The sequence below is a fragment of the Bufo gargarizans genome, chromosome 2 (genome assembly GCF_014858855.1).
Source record: "Bufo gargarizans isolate SCDJY-AF-19 chromosome 2, ASM1485885v1, whole genome shotgun sequence".
In the NCBI taxonomy this organism is placed as follows: Eukaryota; Metazoa; Chordata; class Amphibia; order Anura; family Bufonidae; genus Bufo; species Bufo gargarizans.
The window spans coordinates 346,309,297-346,334,947 of record NC_058081.1 but is presented as its reverse complement, the minus strand read 5'-3'; the positions used below and the strand labels follow the sequence as shown (position 1 = coordinate 346,334,947).

The following is a 25,651-nucleotide window of genomic DNA, read 5'->3' as shown; positions in this document are numbered from 1 at the left end:
ACAATGGGGGAAAAAGCAAACCAATTTATAACTGCCCAGCAGATAAAGGATGCTGTTTTGGTATCTGTCTGTCTATAGAGAGTCTAACTAACTAACTACCGTAACTGTTACTGCAGTGGCCAGATTGGAGGTGGCCCCCAACACAATGCTGCTGTCTGGGAGGGATGGTAAGGCATGGTGTACTCCAATGGGAAATAAGTCCAGAGAGTCAGGGTTTGCAGTAAACCAGTGTGCTTCTTTACTGGAGGAACTTACTGTATTTTCTGCCCTATAAGACGTTTTAGAGGAGGACAATAATAAAAAAATATTTTTCATTAAATATCAGATTAGACCCCCCAAATTAATCAGACCTCAGCTCACAGCCCCAATCAGACCCCCAATGTTAATAAGACCTCAGATCAGACCCACAATCAGACCTCAGCTCAGACCCCAATGTGAATGACCCCCATTGAGACCTCAGAGGAGACCCCCATACCTTATATCAGCCCCCCTTGCCTCATACCAGCCCCCAACCATATATCAGCCCCCAGCCTCATTGCAGCAGTCCTAGCCTTATTGTATCAGCCCCAGCCTCATTATAGCAGCTTCAGCCTTATTGCAGCAGCCCCATTCTCATTGTAGCAGCCACAGCCTCATATCACCAAAAAAAAAATCCACTTACCTCTCCTGCTCCGGACGCTGCCACTCCTCTGCTCCAGCGCTTCTCTGCCTCCTCCTCTGCCGGCTGTGTTGTGACGCGACGCGCACAGTGTGAGGTCACAGAGCGCCCTCACACTGTGTGCAGCCACAGCACAGCGAACAGCAGAGGACTAGGAAGCGGTGAGTACAGAGCCTTCACCACTTCCTGGTCCTCCGGTACTAATGAGCGCTTCCATAATGGAAGTGCTCATTAGTATTCACCCCATAAAACACAGGGGCATTTTCCTCCCACTTTGGGAGGGGGAGTGTGTCTTATGGGGCAAAAAATACGGTAAGTGCAAAACAATACTGGCTTCTTCAGTTTCCCCTCTGGTAGTAGAAGGTTATGTGCTGAGGAAAGTTCTGAGCTAGAGGTTCCTCTCTTTCTTAGAATGATGGTACCCTGGCCAAAGGGCTGGTGACCCAGGGTGTGTGTCAGAGTATCCCCATCTCAGCATCTTCTTCTGGTCAATCATGCAGTCTGGCAGAGTCTCCCCTACTAAATACTGGTCATTATCTGCAGTCTGGCAGAGTCTCTCCTACTAAACACTGTTCCCTATCTGCAGTCTGGCAGAGTATCTTCTACTAAACACTGGTCCTTATCTGCAGTCTGGCAGAGTTTCTCCTACTAAACACTGGTCCATGTCTGCAGTCTAGTAAAGTCTCTTCTACTAAACACTGGTCCCTATCTGTAGTCTGGCAGAGTCTCTCCTACTAAACACTGGTCCCTATCTGCAGTCTGGCAGAGTCTCTCCTACTAAACACTAGTCCCTATCTGCAGTCTGGCAGAATCTCTCCTATTTGCAGTCTGGCAGAGTCTCTTCTACTAAACACTGGTCCTTATCTGCAGTCTGGCAGAGTCTCTTCTACTAAACACTGGTCCTTATCTGCAGTCTGGCAGAGTCTCTTCTACTAAACACTGGTCCGTATCTGCAGTCTGGCAGAGTTTGTCTTACTAAACACTGGTCCCTATCTGCAGTCTGGCAGAGTTTCTCCTACTAAACACTGGTCCCTATCTGCAGTCTGGCAGAGTCTCTCCTACTAAACACTAGTCCCTATCTGCAGTCTGGCAGAATCTCTCCTATTTGCAGTCTGGCAGAGTCTCTTCTACTAAACACTGGTCCTTATCTGCAGTCTGGAAGAGTCTCTTCTAATAAACACTGGTCCCTATATGCAGTCTGGCAGAGTCTCTTCTACTAAACACTAGTCCCTATCTGCAGTTTGGCAGAGTCTCCCCTACTGAACACTGGTCCCTATTTGAAGTCTGGCAGAATCTCTCCTACTAAACACTGGTCCCTATCTGCAGTCTGGTAGAGTCTCTTCTACTTAACACTGGTCCCTATCTGCAGTCTGGCAGAGTCTCCCCTATTAAACATTGGTCCCTATCTGCAGTCTGGTAGAGTCTCCCCTACTAAACACTGGTCCCTATCGGCAGTGTGGCAGAATCTCTCCTACTAAACACTGGTCCCTATATGCAGTCTAGTTGAGTCTCCCCTACTAAACACTGGTCCCTATCTGCAGTCTGGCAGAAACTCTCCTACTAAATACTGGTCCCTATCTGCAGTCTGGCAGAGTCTCCCCTACTAAACACTGGTCCCTATATGCAGTCTGGCAGAGTCTCTTCTACTAAACACTGGTGCCTATCTGCAGTCTGGCAGAGTCACCCCTACTGAACACTTGTCCCTATCTGAAGTCTGGCAGAATCTCTCCTACTAAACACTGGTCCCTATCTGCAGTCTGGTAGAGTCTCTTCTACTAAACACTGGTCCCTATCTGCAGTCTGGCAGGGTCTCCCCTATTAAACACTGGTCCCTATCTGCAGTCTGTTAGAGTCTCTCCAACTAAACACTGGTCCCTATCTGCAGTCTGGCAGAGTCTCCCATACTAAACACTGGTCCCTATCGGCAGTCTGGCAGAATCTCTCCTACTAAACACTGGTCACTATATGCAGTCTGGTCGAGTCTCCCCTACTAAACACTGGTTCCTATCTGCAGTCTGGCAGAGTCTCCCCTACTAAACACTGGTCCCTATATGCAGTCTGGTTGAGTCTCCCCTACTAAACACTGGTCCCTATCTGCAGTCTGGCAGAATCTCTCCTACTAAATACTGGTCCCTATCTGCAGTCTGGCAGAGTATCCCCTACTAAACACTGGTCCCTATATGCAGTCTGGCAGAGTCTCTTCTACTAAACACTGGTCCCTATCTGCAGTCTGGCAGAGTCACCCCTACTGAACACTTGTCCCTATCTGAAGTCTGGCAAAATCTCTCCTACTAAACACTGGTCCCTATCTGCAGTCTGGTAGAGTCTCTTCTACTAAACACTGGTCCCTATCTGCAGTCTGGCAGAGTCTCCCCTATTAAACACTGGTCCCTATCTGCAGTCTGTTAGAGTCTCCCCAACTAAACACTGTTCCCTATCTGCAGTCTGGCAGAGTCTCCCATACTAAACACTGGTCCCTATCGGCAGTCTGGCAGAATCTCTCCTACTAAAAACTGGTCACTATATGCAGTCTGGTCGAGTCTCCCCTACTAAACCCCGTTCCTATCTGCAGTCTGGCAGAGTCTCCCCTACTAAACACTGGTCCGTATCTGCAGTCTGTTAGAGTCTCCCCAACTAAACACTAGTCCCTATCTGCAGTCTGGCAGAGTCTCCCATACTAAACACTGGTCCCTATCTGCAGTCTGGCAGAATCTCTCCTACTAAACACTGGTCCCTATATGCAGTCTTGTCGAGTCTCCCCTACTAAACACTGGTTCCTATCTGCAGTCTGGCAGAGTCTCCCCTACTAAACACTGGTCCCTATATGCAGTCTGGTCGAGTCTCCCCTACTAAACACTGGTTCCTATCTGCAGTCTGGCAGAGTCTCCCCTACTAAACACTGGTCCCTATATGCAGTCTGGTCGAGTCTCCCCTACTAAACACTGGTCCCTATCTGCAGTCTGGCAGAGTCTCTCCTACTAAACACTGGTCCCTATCGGCAGTTTGGCAGAATCTCTCATACTAAACACTGGTCCCTATATGCAGTCTGGTCGATTCTCCCCAACTAAACACTGTTTCCTATCTGCAGTCTGGCAGAGTCTCCCATACTAAACACTGGTCCCTATCGGCAGTCTGGCAGAATCTCTCCTACTAAAAACTGGTCACTATATGCAGTCTGGTCGAGTCTCCCCTACTAAACCCCGTTCCTATCTGCAGTCTGGCAGAGTCTCCCCTACTAAACACTGGTCCGTATCTGCAGTCTGTTAGAGTCTCCCCAACTAAACACTAGTCCCTATCTGCAGTCTGGCAGAGTCTCCCATACTAAACACTGGTCCCTATCTGCAGTCTGGCAGAATCTCTCCTACTAAACACTGGTCCCTATATGCAGTCTTGTCGAGTCTCCCCTACTAAACACTGGTTCCTATCTGCAGTCTGGCAGAGTCTCCCCTACTAAACACTGGTCCCTATATGCAGTCTTGTCGAGTCTCCCCTACTAAACACTGGTTCCTATCTGCAGTCTGGCAGAATCTCTCCTACTAAATACTGGTCCCTATATGCAGTCTGGTCGAGTCTCCCCTACTAAACACTGGTCCCTATCTGCAGTCTGGCAGAGTCTCCCCTACTAAACACTGGTCCGTATCTGCAGTCTGTTAGAGTCTCCCCAACTAAACACTGGTCCCTATCTGCAGTCTGGCAGAATCTCTCCTACTAAACACTGGTCCCTATATGCAGTCTTGTCGAGTCTCCCCTACTAAACACTGGTTCCTATCTGCAGTCTGGCAGAGTCTCCCCTACTAAACACTGGTCCCTATATGCAGTCTTGTCGAGTCTCCCCTACTAAACACTGGTTCCTATCTGCAGTCTGGAAGAATCTCTCCTACTAAATACTGGTCCCTATATGCAGTCTGGTCGAGTCTCCCCTACTAAACACTGGTCCCTATCTGCAGTCTGGCAGAGTCTCCCCTACTAAACACTGGTCCGTATCTGCAGTCTGTTAGAGTCTCCCCAACTAAACACTGGTCCCTATCTGCAGTCTGGCAGAGTCTTTCCTACTTAATACCGATGGCTTTGTATAGCAGCAAAAAAGGGACAAATGTCCAACTATATCCAGATTCCAATATATCCTTACTCCACGGCACTACATTACTTCAGAATGGCAGACTGTTTTATAACCTAACCCCTCTTATATTTGCACATGATAAAATATGGATGGATATACAGGTCTATGTATAAAAATAATACACATCTAGAAGCTGGATATATTGTTTTCATATGATTATGTTAAACATAGTGTATATTATTCTAAACTAAACAGCACCTACCATTCTCTACATTAGAAAAGAGGATATATTATTAATTATTCATTGGTACTGAGTCTAGAATCAATTAGCATATATACTACATGTGAAATTATCACTTTTAACACCCTGATGAAGCACATTATGTACAATGAATCTAGCTATATATATCATCATGCTTCATCCAAAAGATAATAATCTTTCTATGGAGCCAATATATTCTACGTCATTTCACATTCCAGAGGGTACATATAAGAAAAGATTCAGAAGAGTAAGTGATAATTGAAACAAGCAGAATGAAGGTCCTGCCCGCAAGATTCTGAGGAGTAATTACAATAAAAGAACAATTCCTAATATGTGATTGGCTCATTCCCTATCCTGTGGATAGGGGATAAGTTGCCTTAATGGGACAAGCCTCCTTTATTTTTGCTCCCTGGGGATGGGTACAATGGAAAGTTGTTTTAAAGACTTAAAGGCCAGAAGAATAAAAGTCTTTCTTTACTCAGTGCAATAGATAACTTGTAGTAAATCCAGCAGTAGGAAGTACAAAGTGCAATTTCTATCCCCAGATGATGAGGTATGGTGGATGGCAAAGTGGCAGGTAATGACACCTCCGATGTGCTATTTTGCTGGTGACTCTCCCTTGAACTTCTGGCTAACAGCTGTATGCTGCTACTTGTGGCCATGGGCGTCCATAGCGTAATGCAGGCTTTGAGTTGGTCTGGCCTGAAGGTAATCTAGGTGATGGGTGTCTTACCTACAGCAGGATCTGTAAAGCTGTGACTTTCTGGTCACTCTACTGACTATAAAAAACAGTAGCTTTTCTGAAATCTGGAGTTTTTTGAATTATTGCAGTCTCTCTGTAGTAGTGATTGCACACAAGAATTTGATCAAATTCTGGTCCCTAAGACCCTTGGAGCAGGAGCAATTGAACATGCTTCCTTCCTCATCATCCTCATCACTATCTAGACTAGACCACTCCCTCCTGGTGGGAAGCAGGATGAGCCCACTCCTACCAAGAAGGGACAAATAAGATGGTTAATCCCATTCCTAATGCCAACCAATGCCAGCCATACCCAATCTGATGGTGTACAAGTGATGCATGAAGGTTGTAATTGATAGCATAGTAAACAATAGCAGGTCTTGGTTTCTGCATATTTACATCATGTGAGTACAGTACAGTAAACCCATGGTTGGGCACGAACTCAACAGCATCATAAATCATTGTGATTCTGTGAGTACATCAGATGAACTGTAGTTGATCTGGGAGATGTAGCCAATGCTCGTACCTTTGTCTCAGACTGCAAAGGGACTCTAATACCATCCTAAGGGTAAGGGTACTTTCACACTAGCATTTTTCTTTTCCAGTACTGAGTTCCGTCAAAAGGGCTCAATGCGGGGCGGAGCTAGCGCCGGACCGTGATGGCCGCATAGTTCGGAGCTCTCCGCAGTAGATCCTCTACAGCACCAGCTTACACCAGCGAACAGACACCAGCATGGTGAAAATCGGGAACCAGAGAACCGGAGACACTTCTGGAGCTGCCAGGCAGCTGAATAACAACGGCGACATGGATAAATTTATTAAAAAAGCGGCGGCCACAGTGGCGGCAAGAGAAAACAAGATGGCGCCGAACCCGCTTCCTAAGGTGAGCGAGCGCGCGGCTGACATGTCAGAAGAGGAGAGCGATACAGAGGACTCACATAGTAAGACGGCGCTGCCGATTACCCGCCGTTTCCTGAAACAGTCGCTGAGTAAAGCGATGGAGCCAATTCTAGCTGAGCTCACTGCCACGCGCCAGGATATCCAGCATATTGGAGACAGGGTGGTTACCCTGGAAGCGCAACAAATCACAGTGCTCGAGCATCAAATAGCTACAGCCTCCTCCTTTCAAAAATGCCGCACACACCTGAATGACCTCCATAATGCCCTGGAGGACCAAGAGAACAGAGGGCGCAGGAACAACCTGCGATTCAGGGGGATACCAGAGACAGTCGCTGCGGTTGATATTCCTGGGGCCGTGATAGATATATGCTGCTCCCTGCTAGGCTCTGATAGCCGCTCCGATATTGTCCTTGAACGTGCACACAGAGCGCTCAGGCCTAAGCCTAAAGGGACGGAACCGCCAAGGGATGTGATTTGCAGGTTCCTGAATTTTCAAGTGAAGACCGCTGTCCTAGAAGCAGCTAGGAACCAAGAAGACCTGGCATATGAAGACTCCAGAATCCTGATTCATCAAGACCTGGCCCCGTCTACATTAAAGAAAAGAAGATCGCTTAAGCCTTTGACGGACTGGCTCAGGAAGAACAAGATCCTGTACAGATGGACCTTTCCCTTTGGGATTTCGTTCGCCCATGCAGGACGCCGCCTCACTATCAACACCTTTGCTGACCTGATGGGAGCGTACGAACACCTGCAGATCCCACCTCTTGAGATCGAGAACTGGGAACTTTATCAAGATATTACAGAGCTTCCTGACCTGCCGAGGCCCGTTCCCTTTGAGCTACCACGAACACCAAAGGCCCAGAAGTTCAAGCGGAGGAACACGCAACCCACACCATAGAGACTGGCTCTACTAACGTAACGACTCGCTTTGTCTCTTCCATCTCTCTCATAAGCTATTCCTAATGCCTTTTTTATCTTTCATATATCCTCTCCTCTCCTATAAATAATCTCTTGCTTGCTACATTAGTCGACACAGCCCTTATTCCCCTTTCACCTGTCCTCACCCTGGCCTCTTATATGTCTGTCTCTTGATCTCATCAAAGGGATGCATAATTTGTGCGTGGAGGATCACAATAGGGTTGAATGACCATCTTCCCCCTTGTGACCCTGGTAACTGATAATGTTACCCAGGTAACTCTCACTGTTCAAGCCCATTGTATTGGGTACTGTTCACATATTGTTCAAACCCATATTCATGGGTACAGTTACTTTGAATCTCTTAACTATGTTTTTTTCTGTTTGGTTCATCGTTTTTATATTGTTTTGAAGGTACATGTATTGTTTATCTTAAAAGCCCGAAAGAAGCAGGAACTCCCTCTGGAGACCGGACTCGCTCGGCCTTCACTTTGCAGCCTCAGTATCAGTGCGCCCTCCTGGAGAGGGAAGGTCATTCAGCAAGGTAACACGTTGTATTACACATATCATGACTGACCTATTATTTGCGTCTTACAATGTCAAAGGCTTTAATTCTCCATCTAAGTCAGGTTTTTTCATTGTTACGCAAATTGGGAGCCAATGTCCTACTTCTCCAGGAGACGCACTTTAAGTTCAACCATTACCCTAACCTTTCGCATGGCCACTATTCCCAATGGTACCATTGTGGAGGTGATTCCTCTGCTTCGGGTGGTGTGAGTATTGGGTTCCAGAGGAGAGTTCCCTTCCAATGTAGCTCACAACTACAGGACCCTGATGGTCGCTACCTAATGGTCAAAGGTAGTATAGGTCCCCAGATATACACATTCATTAACCTCTATGCACCGAACACTGGTCACTATAACTGGTTCTCCAAGGTTTTCCCCATCATTGAATCATTTGCAGAGGGTCTGATAGTAACAGGAGGTGACCTTAATGCCACTTTGAACCCCCAATTAGATTCGTCAGCATCAAAATCTGCTCTGGCGCTAAAAACTCTCCGCTATATCAGAGAGGGCCTATGTAATCTTCACCTAATAGATGTTTGGCGCACATTTTATCCCACCAGCAGCGACTATACGTTCTATTCTTCTGCACATGGGTCATATCATCGCTTAGATTACCTGTTCATATCCAAACAGCATCTCCAGCTTTGCCACAATCCCCAAATAGGGTCTATCCACCTGTCGGACCACGCCCCCATATCCCTCTCAGTATCAACTCCGGTACCAAAACAACACAAGTTTACGTGGCGTTTAAACGAGTCCCTTTTAGGGAACCTGAATACTAGAGATAAGATAGCTGGACTCCTTGACGAATACTTTACCCTTAACAAAGTCCCAGATGTCTCAGCTCTATCCTTATGGGATGCCCACAAACCTTTTATAAGGGGACACTTCATTAGTATAGGGGCTCACCAGAAGAAAGAAAGAAAGAAACAAAAAAATCGACAGCTTACTTCAGAAAATAGATGCCCTGGAGTCACAACATAAGAAATCCTTTTCTGCCTTGCAACTCCAAGAATTATCTGATACCAGAGCGGAGTTGAAAGCCATGCTACAGCACTCCTCAGCTAAGCTATTCTTAAATTCGCAACACAAATTTTTTGCCCATGGGGACAAAACGTCCAAGTTTATGATGAACAGGATAAAAAATAGGAGATCGTCAAATTACATACACCAATTAGAATCCTCCCAAGGCCTACCTCTGTACTCCTCCAAAGAAATAGGCGCCCAATTTCGGGAATTCTACGAATCCCTTTATAATCTGCCCCACGCAATAGCCCCCGAAAACCTGACAACTACCCTTAACTCCTTTCTAGATTCACTCCCTCTGCCAACTATTTCTGTAGTCCAAAAACAGAAATTAGCTTCCCCTTTCACCTTAGAGGAATTAGAGACTGCATTGAAACAATCCCCCTTAGGGAAAAGCCCAGGCCCGGACGGCTTTCCGGTCCAATACTACAGAACGTTTCAACAACGATTACTTCCCCACCTATTAGAGGTTTGTAATTTGGCCTTACAGGGAGAGAAGCTTTCCAGGGACATGACACTAGCACACATCACATTGATCCCTAAAGAAGGGAAGGATCCCAAACACTGTGCTAACTACAGGCCCATTTCCCTCCTTAACATTGACCTTAAATTATTGGCTAAGCTGTTAGCTAACCGACTTGCAGTTTTCCTCCCATCTATAGTGCACGGGGATCAGGTGGGCTTTATCAAAGGCAGGGAGGGTAGGGACAATACGGCTAGAGTGCTGAATATAATACAGTTCTCCTCCATCCACTCAAAACCGCTTTTACTGTTAAGCACGGATGCAGAAAAAGCATTCGATAGAATCAGCTGGTCTTATCTGCGAAATGTCCTGGCTCGATTTGGCCTACCTGATCCCTTTGCACAGGCCACCTTTGCAATGTATGCTCAAGCATCGGCCTCTGTTATGATAAACGGGGACCTATCGGATCCCTTCTCAATTCAAAACGGTACCAGACAGGGGTGTCCGTTATCCCCCCTGTTATTTGTCTTGGCCCTGGAACCGCTCCTCCTAAAATTAAGAAATGACTCGGGGATATGTGGAGTTACATTGGGAGGTACGGACCATAAAATTGCCGCCTTCGCGGATGACATTATGATCATGACGTCCAATCCAAAGGAATCCCTACCTGTGATCCAAAAACATTTAGACATATATAGCGCCATTTCCAATTTTAAAATCAACAAACAAAAATCATTAGTAATCTGTATAGGTATCCCCCACTCAACCCAAAGAAGTCTAGGGAGAGACTCCCCCTTCAATTGGTCCTCTCCTACCATAACGTATTTGGGAATTAAAATCAGCCCTAAACCCTCTGAGTTATACTCACTGAATTATACTCCATTATTGGATAACATTTCTCATAGCATAAGTAACCTGGATATCCCAACTATATCCTGGTTCGGTAAGAAAAACCTGCTCATGTCTTTGATTCTTCCTCGCCTTACCTACCTACAACAGGTTCTGCCTATCCCAGTCCCCAAGACTTATTATAATTCTCTAAAAAAACTTTTTCGATCCTTTATCTGGAAGGGAAAAAAACCTAGACTGTCGTACGAGCTATTATCACGCCCTAAATGTTTTGGAGGCATTGCACTGCCTGACCCAGCACTTTATGGAAAGGCCATTTTACTATCTAGAGCAATAGACTGGCTCAGGCCTGATAACATGAAGCCCTGGGTTGCGATAGAGCAAGACCTGATGCGTAAACCCTTTAGATCCCTCTTATTAGCGCAAGGAAGCTCTTGTTCGTTTCCCTCCTCACCATATCCTATTATCCAGGCCACCATCAATGCATGGAAGTGGTTTCAATCTTCCCACTGCTCAATTCCTTTTCCTTCCCCACTTCTTTCAATCAAAGACATCCTGGGTACTGCTCTACCTGCGCTCATTGAATGTACCCCTACAGAACTGAGGGACTCATCTACCCCAATATTGTCTTTCTTTGACACTAATGGCACCATACTCCGACTTAAAGAGTTCCAAAAACTTTTCGATATCGATGGCCGACATATCTCCTCTACATCATATGCACACGCATTCCTATCTCAACACATCACCAAAAGCGACCTCTTTCGCCCTTTACTGTGGTCAGAGGTTCTCATCTCAGACCCTATTCCTCCGAGAAGATTGATCTCACAAATATATAGAAGACTCAACATGCCATCGCCTTTTACCATACCGGCGTTTATGAGGCATTGGGAAAGGGATTTAGGTCAGGAAATTCCCTTTTCTGCTTTGTCAAAGGCCCTATCATCCCCACACCAACTGTCTAGATGTGTGCGCATACAGGAAAATGGATATAAAATCCTTACCAGATGGTATAAGACACCAGATATTACAGCCCTGTATTCGCCCACAGCCTCTGATGTATGTTGGAGATGTGGCAAAAATAGAGGAACCTTCCTCCACATTTGGTGGGACTGCCCAATTATTAAGACTTGGTGGATAGAAATATTTCAGATTAGCAATTTTATCTGTAAGACAAAAATACAAATGTCAGCGAGCAGAGCCCTCCTTAATCTTGATGTAGATAAGGAAATACATCCTATACCTTTTCTTTTCAAGCAGCTCTTAATAGCAGCTAGATTATTAATACCTAAATTTTGGCTGTCTACATCACCTCCCCCCATTGAACAATGGGAATTGAAGATAGATCAAATTTTTAGGTTTGAGGAAATTTCCTCATGGGAAGCAAGAAACCACCCGAAATTTCAACGCCAATGGCATCTGTGGCAAAAGTACAGACACCCTTGCTACTCACAGTAAATTTTCCATGATTTTCATCATAACTTACCTCCTCGTAATGTTATTGAGATCCTTTAGTCTCCAATAAAACGGATACAGGAATCTTCCTAAATGATGCTGTATATCTATATGATACTAGGATTACGGTATGGTGTGCCAAGGCTGTATTGTGTGTGATACGTGATTTGATCTCTTTGTAACGCAACATGCCCTGCGAGGTGTGTCAGCAACTTTACTTGTACCTTGTTGTGTTGTATAAAATAAAAACTTTATAAAAAAAAAAAAAAAAAAAAAAAAAAAGGGCTCAATGCCGGAAAATAACTCATCGGTTATATCCCCATGCATTCTGAATGGAGGGCAATTTGTTCAGGATGCATCAGGATGTCTTCAGTTTAGTCTTTTTGACTGATCAGGCAAAAGATAAAACAGCAGCATGCTAGGGTATTATGTCCGGCCTCAAAAGCTTTTTGACTGATCAGGCATTTTTAAGTCTTACAAATGCCATCAGTTGGCATACATTTTGCCGGATCACTCTGCAGCAAGTGTGAAAGTATCCTTAGACCACATGGTGTGGTTGGCCCAGGTACAATGGCAAATGACCACATGATTTTGCCGGTAAATTGTGTGTCCATTCACCACCTAATGGTGATGTGGCTTGGCCATGTGCAGTCAGCTGGACCATGTATAACCCTAACTACAACCAATACCAATCACATGTAATGGTTTTCTTTCTGTTTGCTAGTATTAATTGTTCCAGTTCGAGAATTTGTGAAATTGTCTCATTTTTAATATGATAGCTTGATTTTTGCCAAAATGGTCATTCTATTCAGTGAAAAATCAAAGTGTCTACTGTTGTATAGATCCAGACGTAACATATATCAGCAATTTAAAATATACTCTCCCAACTCTCAGTCACTCTATCTGAACTATGCACATGTTTTAAAATATCGGCAGCCCTTATTATTTCCCATAATGTTCTCTTTGTTATTAGCTGATCCCCTACTATAATTTATGAAGCAAGCTGAGAACGTTTCTTTGTATTCATCAGTCTATAAAACAGAATTAGTTTACGTCTACGCAATTTTTTTTTATTAAACATAATCCATACATGAGAAAAAACCTAATGAGATTATGTTTGGGCTTTTTGAAATTCCTTTTTACATACTGTGTAATGTATATATGCATCCGCTCCTTACTAGTGGCCAAATGCTTGGCCAAACACAAATTTTACTTGACCGTCTGCTCGAGCGCGATGCTCTAGTCTCCTCCCCCCTACGCAGCCAATAAACGTGCAGGTAAGTACTGCCATTCACTGTAATGCTGTAGCCATTTTTGTTTTTATTTTATTATTATTACTTTGTTATTATATCATTACCGTCATTGTACCCCTCAGATACCACACTCATACATGTTCGCGGCATCTTATTGTGGCTCCTATAGATTGTTTACCCGTCACTCTTGTAATAGACTAAAATATAAAGAAAAAAGAAGTCATAGATATAAAGTCTTGCTAGGCATGTACAATTGTCTTGCTATCTAATTCCTGCCTCTACCTGTTACTATTTTTTTTATTTCTCACAAGTACTAAACATATCCTCCAATGAACTAGCATGATGCCAAGGTGCATCATTTTCACAAGTGCTAATCTTTTAAGACTTGTAACCTTGTCTCTGGAGAATGTTGTTCCCACAAAATACAAAGTGAGATGACACAAAATGTTTATTAATATCTAAAGCTGCCGGAAAATATTTCCATTACTAACACGTGAGACTATTCCACAAAAGAAAGTATAAAAAAACTAAAGAGATTTCCTCTTGTGCAAGCTCTCTTAAAGGGGTCTGACAGTACTTAGACATTGATGGCCTATCTTCAGGATAGGTGACCAATATCAGCTCAGTTGAGAATCAACACCCCACAACCCCATCCAGGGTCGGACTGGGAACTTAAAGTGGCCCTGGAAAAAATACTAAAAGTGGCCCTGTTTTGTAGTTGAGTCCAAATTGATGGAAGGCAGGGCCAGTAATACCATGTTGTGGCACATTATACCACCCCAACAGAGCCAAATACCACAGTCCATCATAAAATACTGCCAGCAGAAACAAAATACATCCCCAAAAACCTCCACTGGCCAGCCCTGAGGAGGGCTCAGGTAGCCCCCTGGACATCGGCCAACCAGGAAATTTCCCTGTAAGGTCTATGGCCATCCTGGCCCTATCGATCAGCTGTTTTGGGCAACTGCCAGAGCCATAAACTATATAGTGGATGTAGCCGGAAACAGAAGGTTTGTTTACTATGTGGTGGCTATTAGAGATGAAAATTAATTAATTACCACAAAGCACAAGGAAATTCAGTTATGCGGCAAATCGAATTTTTCCCTGAAATCTCACAGTCGTCTCTCCCCTGCAGACACATATAGCTGCAGCACTGTGTTGGTGGAGCTTATGCAGATTTCCAGGATGCAGGCTCCGCCCTCACAGACCAGAAGCGCAATCTGTGCCTGCAGGCTGAATGGTGGATCAGGGAGAAGTCTTCCTGCTTTACCATTCAGAGCGCCACTGGCCTGAAGGAGGGGAAGAGTGTTGGGAGCTGAGCGGTGAGTGACAGGACCGCAGCTCCCCATGCTCCAGAAATTAGCGCTTCCATCTGTATTGATAGAAGCTCTCATTGCTTCTGGCACCTCCCTGAGAGCGGCACCGGGGGCGAACCGCCCCCCATTTCCCCCCATCCCACCTAGCATGACACTGCCTTTCTGCCTTATTCAGCTGTGATCTTGGTTATCTGTTTCTGGCAAACAGTAATGGTATAATATGAATGTCATATAAAATGACGTAATATAGAACTACTTTTCACACTGGAAGGATGGATTCACATACATTATCTTGTAGTATTTTTTTGCTGCATTTTTGTTGTCATTTTAAGCAAATTACTGATAAGTCCACACACACAGCAATGTTGTTGCTATCTAATGACGTTTTTGGCATTTGTATTTTGTTTATTTCAAAATGCAGCATGCTCCGGATATGGCGTGTTTCCCATAGGCTTCTTTATAGGATTTGAAAAGCAGCAGATAAAAAACATGTTTTATACATTAGGTTATAGCAGTTGAGATTCATAGCCAGTATGTGAAGGAGGCATCAGGGCCTCTGTAGGCCGTGTGACTAGGCAGTCTTTTTGTTGCTGACATTTCTTGTTGCAGAATCTACAATACAATTATATGTGAATGGGGTTTATCTAATCCTCATTCACATGCAGTAGAAAAAAAAATCAGGTCATATTTTAGGCAGAGCTTCCAAGCGTCACTCTTTTTGACCCAAGTCCCTCTTTCCCTCTTTGCTCCTCAAAAGCTCCTCTTTTTGATCTGAGGTATAGATTTGCATTATTACATTCACAATATTGATCCACAAAGTGTTGGTCTGGTTCCTATCTATATATTCGAGCCCGTCTTGTTTCATTATTTGATGCTGTTGGGATTTTAGAAAATTCTTTATTCAGATTATTTTTTGGCTATTTCGTAAGCGAAAACTATTGAATTGTATAGATATGGAGGAAAAATGGATCTTTCACACATTGAAACAAATGTGTCCCTCTTCGATCATCCAAAAAGTTGGGAGGATTTCAAAATGTCTGTACGTTTTTCTAGTGGGGCAAAAAAAAAAAAAAACACAGGAATTAAGTGGCTTGTCATTTTATTTCAGGTGGAAAATGTGAGCATCAATCTCATTGAATGACTATGAGGTGAATCATCATTTGCATCCGCAGCAGTGCAGTCTGCAAATCCATGGTACAGTGCCAGATTTTATTTAGAAGTTTGAACATAGTGTAACGGTCCCGCCTGTCACAGGGTCTAGAAGATCGAGCAGACTGGCTGCACGTGATTGACAGCCTCTTTGGTTTCACCTTTCTGTGTTGTTGCTGGGGATGACCACACCTCTTGTCTCAGGTGTAGCTTAAGTGGTCACTCCTCTATTTGTCTGGCCTCACCCATCATGCTATGCGGTTGATAGCACCTTGCTTGTGGAAGTCCTGGTGTTGGTTCTCTCTGAGTTCCTGATCGTCCGCATACTTCTGGAAGTTAAGTGTATCTTCTTTCTTGCTTGTTGTTTTCCCCTACCTGCTAATATTAGGCCCGAGGGGGTCTCCTTTTCCTTCATCTGGGAAGGAATAGGCCATCTTTTTCCTGACACTATCTGTAGGACCCTGTCAAGGTGAGATTGGGCTTAGGTTCCTGCGTATGAACATTCCTACCATCAAGGTCTGTTCATACTGATAGCAGTCAGGGTTCGGCATAGGGACTCACTAGGTGTGACCATTTCCATTTCCCTAGGTTCCAGGCCTAATACCTGTTCCCTTCCCTTCTGCGTTCAGTGTGGAGTGTATTTATCACACTGCCCCGGGACACATAGCCTTGCTGATGTTTAAAGTCGCATCATGCTATATTTGTTGGGATGCTACATAATGTGCTAAATTCACATAGAAATCCATGTCACAATTTGGTTGCATGGGCACATGACCAAAATGTTCCCGAAGTCCTTCATCATAATCATGAACAAAAAAGCTGAGGAGAAATAGACATTATTAAAAGGCATCTGTCAGAAGATTTGTACTTATGAAACTGACTGACCTGTTATATGTGTACTTGGCAGCTGAAGGCATCTGTGTTGGTCCCATATTTATATGTGGCCACATTGCTGAGAAAAATTTAGTTTAAATATATGCAAATGAGCCTCTAGGAGCAATGAGGGCATTGTCATTGCCATTACACCTAGAGGCTCTGTTCTGTCTGCAACTGCCGCACCCTCTCCACTTTGATTGACAGGATCAGGCAGTGAACTTGTCATCACGCCTGTCCCCATCAATTAAAGTGCAGGGGGTGCGTCAGTTTCAGGGAAAGCGGGACCTCTAGGAGTAAGAACCACACCCCTATTGCGCCAAGATGCTAATTTGCATATATTAAAACTTCCCTTTTTTTCAGCAATGCAGGAACATATGAGATGAGACCAACAAAGATATCTTCAACTGCTAAACTCACATGCAACAGGTCAGCCAGTTTTATAGGTACAGAACTGCTGACAGATGCCTTTTAACTAAAGAAAGACTCAGAAAAAATGTGATTGAAATCAGTAAAATCATTACTTTTCTTGTCAGAAAGCAATGCTGTATCAGGGGCTACCATATTGTAATAGCAGTTTACTTTTGTAGCTGTATTCACAAGTGATAGGTCATTATTGCTATTAGTTGGCTATTTACATACAGTGTTAGTTTGTCGGTATGGTAACATTTAGAGATTTGCAGAACTTCGATCAAGGAATTTGATTGCAGGTGCAGAACCACGTGACAACACCTAGATTTGCGTAGGTCGTATGCTGGAGGGCCACTCTGAACCATGCCTGATGATTACCATGCCCTCTCTTCACCGGGCTCTCACGTGCGATCAGCTTCATCATCATCTAATTTTGTTTGGTCGTCATTATGCCACCTTCACCTGTCTGTTGCACACGTCCATGACCTTTTGCAACATGTGCTCCCTCTTGACTGTCATTTTTTTATTTATTTATTTTATGCACTTATATAGCGCTACTATACTCTGCAGCGCATTACAGACATTAGCATCAAGCTGTCCCAATGGGGCTCGCAGTCTAAGTTCCCTATCAGTATGTCTTTGGAGTGTGAGAGGAAACCCATGCAGACACGGGGAGAACATACAAACCCCATGCAGATGTTGTGCTTGATTGGATTCTAACCAAGGACCCCAGCGCTGCAAGACACCAGAGCCAACCACTGAGCCACCGTGCTGTCATCAACTGTATTTGCATGCCGAGAGGAGTCTGCAGCGGACCCCTCCTCCAAGTCTGTTCTGGCCTGTAACTGCTGACTATTCTCACAAAGCTCACCCTCGCTGAAAAGTGGAGCGGAGCCGGCACCCTACATTCGACTAGCAGAAGGAGCAGCCAAAGCAAGAGGCAGGTTCAGGACAGGTGAGGGCACAGTTCCTGGGCCATGCCAACTAAGCGTGGATGAACCCACTGATTCCATGTATGTGTATCTGAGTGAGTCAACCATTCCAGTACAGCTGGATTGTTGGTCAAAACAACACCGCTGGATGACAGCTCTGGTATATTGCTGTGGCTTCTACCATATCCCTACTTCCGCTGCTTCTTGTTCCGGCTACAGAAATATTTTTGCCACAGCCCATTCCTTTGGAGGGTCCAGGCAACTGTCTGTTCGCCATAGTGTACAGTAACTGTATCAGTTTTATAATGGATTAACATTGAATGACGCCGCAGTTGAACAAGATACACGCAGTGATATATTAGACCACCCTTTAACACTGAGGCACATTAAGTGTATCTATAAAGTAACAGATTTACTATGAATGCAGCAGCAGTTGAAAAAGATGCACCCTGCAATCTATTAGAACGCCCTTTAATACTGAGGCACAGTAACACATTAACTATGAATGTGACAGCAGTTGAACCAGATGTGTGTGACGAGATATTAGACCGCCCTTTTAATACTTAGGCACAGTACGTCTTTCTAAAAAGTAATTAACTATGAATATGGAAACAGTTGAACCAGATGCACGCTGCGATATATGACCGCCCTTTAATACTGAGGCACAGTAAGTCTATCTATAAAGTATGAATGTGGCAACAGTTGAACCAGATGCATGTTATGATATATTAGACTGTCCTTTAATACTGAGGCACAGTAAGTCTATCTATAAAGTATGAATGAGGCAGCAGTTGAACCAGATGCATGTTATGATATATTAGATTGTCCTTTAATACTGAAGCACAGTAAGTCTATCTATAAAGTATGAATGTGGCAGCAGTTGAACCAGATGCATGTTATGATATATTAGACTGTCTTTTAATACTGAGGCACAGTAAGTCTATCTATAAAGTATGAATGTGGCAGCAGTTGAACCAGATGCATGTTATGATATATTAGATTGTCCTTTAATACTGAGGCACAGTAAGTCTATCTATAAAGTATGAATGTAGCAGCAGTTGAACCAGATGAATGTTATGATATATTAGATTGTCCTTTAATACTGAGGCACAGTAAGTCTATCTGTAAAATAACAGATTAACTATGAATGTCGCAGCAGTTGAACAAGATGCATGTGGCAATTACACTCAACCTGCAGTCTCCCTATACTCTTCCTATAATCTACGATCTCCCTACCATCTCCCTGCTCTGTCCCTGCACTCTCCCTATACAATATTATTTTTAGCAACAATGTCCCTAGCACACAAGCACTTGTCACGTCTATCTCTATGCTCAGCTCACAGTGAAATGGCAGAGACTGATGGTGTTCTAGGGCTGTGACATCACAGGGAGATGGCTAACAGCAGATTGGCTGGCTGCACGTCATTATGGGGGATCTCACATTCCAAGGCTTCCTACTTTCACTGTGTAACACATGCAGCCACCATTTTAGAAAAAAAACAATGTTGCTACAAAGCACGAGGAAATTCAGATTTGGGGCAAATCACATTTTTCCTAAACTTCAGATCCAATTCCACTTTAGATGCTTCAATTCGCTCAACACTAGTAACAATAATATCTGAAAAATGTCTCCCATAGTTTGTGACGTAAAACCCTATTACTCCCCACAACCTCATGTTCTCTGGTATTACCATTTGTTTGCTGTGATCACAGGGATAATAATAGTAATCATGACAGATCAGTCAATGATCTGACGGATTTAGTAATTTTGTGCATTTCATCGTGCACATCATTTTGTGCAGTTTGCATTTTATTTGCAGATCCATTGATTGAAATGGGTCCATGGTCCGGATTTTGTGGACACAGTCTGTCTATTCTAGATGATCTGTGTGCTTTCTGCATCCTCATGTCTGTTCCACAAAAAGATAGACCATGTCCTATACCTGTCCGTAAAATGTGGACTTATTGATATCAATGGGTCTGAAAAAAAAATGCGGAAACAACACGGACAACAGCATCCGTATTTTGCGTATCCGTGTTTTTTTCCGGTCGTGTGCATGAGGCCTTACACATATCTGTTTTAACATTGCTCAAACATATTCAGCTCGTTTTCCCTCTGACCATTTTGGGTGTTCTTTGTAAGGGCATGAACGTACTGGAAAACACGTATTCATTTGACACTGTGCGCACTCTCTCGGTTGTGTAATAGCCCAACAGTTTTTTCCTTCTCTTGCTGATTCCTAGTATGATGATGATGCAGGGTAATTTGATGGGAGAAAAACATTTGCTGGTTCTGTTCTTCTCTCTGCTTCTCTCTCTCCCTCCTCCCACACGCATGCTCCCACTGGCAGGCATGACTGCAACACTCAGCTACGAGTAGTACTAGGAGAAGTGCGAGCAGGCAAAGGGATTCTCAGGCAGGAGAGCTTCATCTGTGTGACTCATCCAGGTAATTGCATTATTCCCGTCACTCCTGAGCTTTCTGTTTTTCCCCACTCACCTCTCCTTTTGCTTCTGATACACTTTTCCTGGGAGTCCGGCTCTGTAACGTCTGTGCACAAGGTATTTTATTTTCTTCTTCATCATCATCATCATCGCTCTCATGTTCATCCTTATCATCATCAACATTTGTGTATAGCTTGCACTGTGAATGGTCTTCAGCCAGGTGTCAGTGGTCAGGTTGTTCTACAGGTAGGATGGGTATTTCAGCTGGTGAGGAGGTTTGCAGTGCCATCTGTGAGGGGGCAGCACGTGTTTAAGTAGTAAATGTATTCAGCTGAAAATGGCACATGCAGATTACCACTGTCTGTACATTTCATTTCAGTAGTCTGTAGGGTATAAGGAATCTAAGCACAACTATATTTTAAGGGTACTTTCACACTTGGGTTTCCGGTATTGAGTTCCGTCCTAGGGGCTCAATACCAGAGAGCAATCCATTCAGTATGCATCAGGATGTCTTCAGTTCAGTCACTGCAGTATTTTCTCCGTCCAAAATTCCGGAACACTTGCCGGAATGCTGGAATTATTTTCCATTGGAATGCATTAATGTCGGATCCGGCCGCAAGCGTTCCGGAAAAACTGATCCGGTTTTGCGGTCTGCGCATACACAGACCTTTTAAAATGTGAAAAATAAATACCGGATCCGTTTTTCCGGATGACAACCGGAGAGACAACCGGAGAGACAACCGGATCCGGTATTGCAATGCATTTGTGAGACGCATACAGATTGCCAGATCCGGCAGGCAGTTCCAGCGACGGAACTGCCTGCCGGAATCCAACAACGCAAGTGTGAAAGTACCTAACGCAAACCCTATATTTTGAAGGAATTCTTTAAAGCAATTTTTTTTTCTGAATTTGCCATGTACATATTCCTAAGAGTGCATCCACACGACCGTATTTTTGGCTCTACATCCGTTCTGCAATTTTGCGGAACGGGTGCGGACCCATTAATTTCAATGGGGTCGCAAAAGATGCGGACAGCACACAATGTGCTATCCGCATCCGTAGATCCCTTCCACGGCCCCGCAAAAAAGATCGAGCATGTCCTAATAGGCATTTCTATCATAGGGCCGGCTACATTTACACTGCCGGTGTCCGTATTTTGCGGATCCGCAATTTGCGGACCGCAAAACACATACGGTCGTGTGAATGTAGCCTTAGCAAAAACGTGATCCACTTGATGTCTATTGCAATGCTACTTTTCACCAAGATCAATATCCCCTGACTTGATTCAACACCTTGACCATGAACACCTACTATAAAGGGTTTTTCGGTCTTGGGTCATGATGTAACAGCTTTAATATGCCATATACTACTGAATAAGCAGTACAAATGTCTTGTTCATGTTAGGGATATATTGTGTACATCTGAAGAACCGAACATGGATTCCTGTGTTTAGTGCAGCCTGCTCGTTGTAGTAAAGCATATACTAGAGGGTGACAGCTCCTTCCTATTTTAGTCACCTGCTTGGCTTTCTGAATGCCCAGCACGTCTCTTTAAGGTAGGGCATTGTATAAAGCCAAATAATTAACATGAACTATTCCATTCATCCCTTGTTCTTTCATGTAGAAGATTGGTGTCGTCAATGCCTCACAGTATGGCTACATCGGTGGCTTCAACATTTGTGTGCAGCTCTAACATTTTAACGGAGGGGATTCCATTTCTTGGTATTGCATGCAGCTAGATGTGTGTTTCCAAGGAGACAAATGGCCTGCCATCCTACTTCCATTCTCCTCCACGCTAGTATTTTGGCTTTGTGGTTTTTTTCCTATGTCTTCTTGTACGGTACCGTACTTTAAAGCAGAAACAACGCGCTATTTTCCATGCTGGTGTACAGAGGAGATCACCTCGGGAAGTACGAGGCTTCTCTCATTTCATCATAAATAAATGGATTTTATACACAAGACAGCTGCTTGGGGCGGTTTAGTTATTATGGTGTGGGCACTCGGGGGATTCTCACTGCTCCAGGTGATACCATGAAAAGAAATGATGTAAAACATTGCACAATATTTATTTATATTAATATTTATTAGGACAAACATCACCTTCTAGTAAATGAATCATTGAATATTGTAAGGCCTTTTATTGATTGGAAGAGGAGGTGACATTTTCCTTTATGAAAGGTTGTTGGTGCCTATCATCTTGCACATGGGCACTAGAAGATATAATGTTCACGAATACACCTGCGTAATCAAAGGAAATAATTGTAAAATAATATTTTCTGCTAAACCCATTCAGTGCGTAGAAACTGAGACCTTGTTTGTCACAAGATGCATTTGTCTTAGATACAGTACATGAACTGTATCGCTCTGGTGGTGGTTAATGTACGTAGCAGCATTACGATAATTACACAGTCTTAGAAACCGAATAGTCACATTTACTCCTAGCCAATTTGCTTAGTTTCTGTATATCTTATGCAGATTGTGTGTAGCCCATGCTTGTTCGTTGAGTATAAATGCGTTGGTAATGGAGTAGTAAAATGACCACCCTTCTATCTAGGCCAGGTTTCCTGTGACAGATTGCATTTCCAGCATCTTCTTTGAAAGGACCACCCATTTGGAAGATGAATCATTTTAGGTGGTCAAGTTTCTCAGTACTTGATTATCATATATAAAATGTGAACCTTTCTTAATAGATATTTTAGATGATAAAAGTGCCACCAGCTAGTAGTAAATCTTCCATATAATTCTAATAGATCTTGGGAAGCTGCAGGCTGATACCCAAGTCCACAAACAGCCTATATGGATAGAGTCACAGTGCACACATAAAATTCAATGTACAAAAGAAACACACATATGCTGCTCTATGGACACTCACTTCTTCTGCTTCTGTGCTACACTTAGGTGTAGATTGCCATAATGTACAGTATATGATAAATGGAGGACTCCCCACAGAACCCCTCTTAAAAGCAATCTCCCTCCCTATCTGTTTGCATAGACACAAAGCTGTGCTTCACCTGATTAAAACACTGTTTTTCTTTTGTTGATCGGAGGCTCCGTTCCCATGTTATGACACCAAAGCTGCCAGGCGCAGTCAATCAAAGCAGGCAGGAAGGAAGGGGCTGACCACAGAAAGGAGCAGAGCTTGTGTGCAATAAGAGCAATGGTTACACCCTTATTGCACCAAAAGGCTTAATTGGCATATTAAGAAAAAGTATCATAACTCAGAAATTGAGTCTCCGATCAACAAAAGAAAAACAGCGTTTTAATCAGGTGAACCACAGCTATGTGTCTATACAAACAGTTTGATAGGAAGGTAACTGGTGACAGATTCCCTTTAATGACAACTTACAGAAGGGACATCTAAGTGTAATTTCCATATATTATATGGCTACAGATAAATGTAACTGTACAGTACACAAGAGCTTGATTTCAACCCTTTGTCCCCCAGTAAATCCTGTAGCAAGCGCGCAAATAGGTTTCTACAGTGCCATTAACCATTTGATTGCAGGCTAAGGTTTCTGAATGTCAATATAGTCAATGCAGTTTGGAGATCCTAAACAGAGGTTAGGTATTATAATTTATCATACTACAGTAATAACAGTAACAGGAAAATAATAGCTCATAATGTATAGCTATAATCCAGTGGACTAGGACTAGTCTATAATTTAACACCTTCCACAATAAGCAGCACGGCCTCAGAGGATGAGGCAAAGCCTCCACCTGTGCTGCTTATGGAGGAAGGGGTAAAACTTCACAGGATCCCCCTGAGGCACCAGTTAAACTTCTTCAGCCACTTTGACATACCAGTACTTCATGGTGGCTGAGGCAGGGCCACACTGCCAGTTAGGCGAGGTGAGGAGATCACCTCAGGCAGCATGGCCCTGGAGAAAAGTGGGGACGGCTGTAGGGCTAAGGGAAATGAGCGCTTCCATTGAGGAAGCACTCATCTCTCTATATTCAACTGTATCTCCAACCTCAGGAAGGCAATACAGATGAATGCTTAGGTGGGGCACAGGAGCGAAGTCTTCCTGCCTCGTTGTTCCCTCTGACAGGCTTCAGACCAAGTCACCATTATCATGCTGCCTGAGCCAGGCAGCATACAGTGTGGAACACAGGCCAGAACGGGCCTTCACCTCATAGCTGAAAGTGCTGGTACGTAGGTAGGTAAGTATTTGTGTTTTTATTATTTTTCATTTGACACCATGCTGTTGCCCAATATGGGGAAGGGGGAGAGGAGCTCTATGAGGGCTTCTACTGGGGGCACTATATAGGGGCATTTTATACTGGCACACATTATGGGGGCAGTATGGGGACATTGGCTCTACTGGGGACACTAAGAGGAGGTATTTTTTTGTACTGGCACAGATTATGGGGACATTTTGTTGTACTGGCACACATGGGGGAATTTTTTGTATTAGCGTACACTATAGGGGGGCATTTTTTGTACCGGCTCACTTCATGAGGGGGTATTTTTTGTACTAGTGCACATTATAAGGGGGCATTTTCCTACATTATAAGCAGAATTATTACTACTGGGGGCATTATGGTGAGCTTTATTATTACTGGGGGACTATGGGGAACATGATAACTAGTATGAGCACTATGGGAGCATTATTACAGTGGGGACTTTAGTACCGTTGGGTACACTGTAGGGGCGCTACTAGAACTAATATTTTCAGGTTCACTATTTCTGCAGTATAGTATTGGGGAGCACAGCTGACAGTATTGGGGGTGGCAGAATAGGATGTTCAGAAGGTGGAAGGATGATGGAAAAGTAGGAAACTAAGATGTCTGTTTGTCAAACTCTGCAGAGACATGACGTGGCTGGAAGAAATTATCATGGTGGTCTGGTGTGAAAGGAGAAGATGAGGAAAGAGTACATCTACATCAAAGGAGACATAACTGGATGTAAGAGGTATGTGGTACTGTATTACCCTGTATGTTTTGTAGTGCTGCATGTAATGTTAGTGAGGAAAAGTTTAGGTTGAGAATTTGGCACGGGAGGGCGCTGTTTCAGTTTTCACATGAGGCAGCAAAAAGACTAGGTGCAGACACCTGGCCGCAATGACCGTATTCGACGATCGCACTGAACCCTGTCATTTAACCCCTTAAATGCCATGATCAACATGGATTGTGGCATCTTTGAGGTTAGGCAGAGGGATGTGGCTCCCTCTGCCTTCCGATCAGAGGCCCCACAGTGAAATTTCAGGGCTCTTATCAGTTGCCATGATAGCCTGGATGCTTCAGAAGCTTTGAAGGCCTGCCATGGTAAGCTCCCTTCTAAGCTGTTCAAGAAGCACAACTCAGCAGGGAGTGTGTTGAAATCCCATTCACCCTAAAAAAATCTCTATTAGGATGAATGAGACAAAGAATCAAAAGATCT

The 25,651-nt window shown here is 43.9% G+C and overlaps 1 protein-coding gene across 1 annotated transcript in view; it reads left to right on the top strand.

The window, feature by feature from the left end:
- The first annotated feature begins 20,179 nt into the window (after positions 1–20,179).
- The window catches only part of GPRIN1 (G protein regulated inducer of neurite outgrowth 1), a 73,218-nt gene continuing 67,746 nt past the window's right edge, over positions 20,180–25,651 (top strand). Inside the window, exon 1 of the mRNA XM_044277399.1 lies at positions 20,180–20,276. The gene's annotated coding sequence lies outside the window, so the exon portion shown is untranslated. The remainder of the gene's footprint in view (positions 20,277–25,651) is intronic.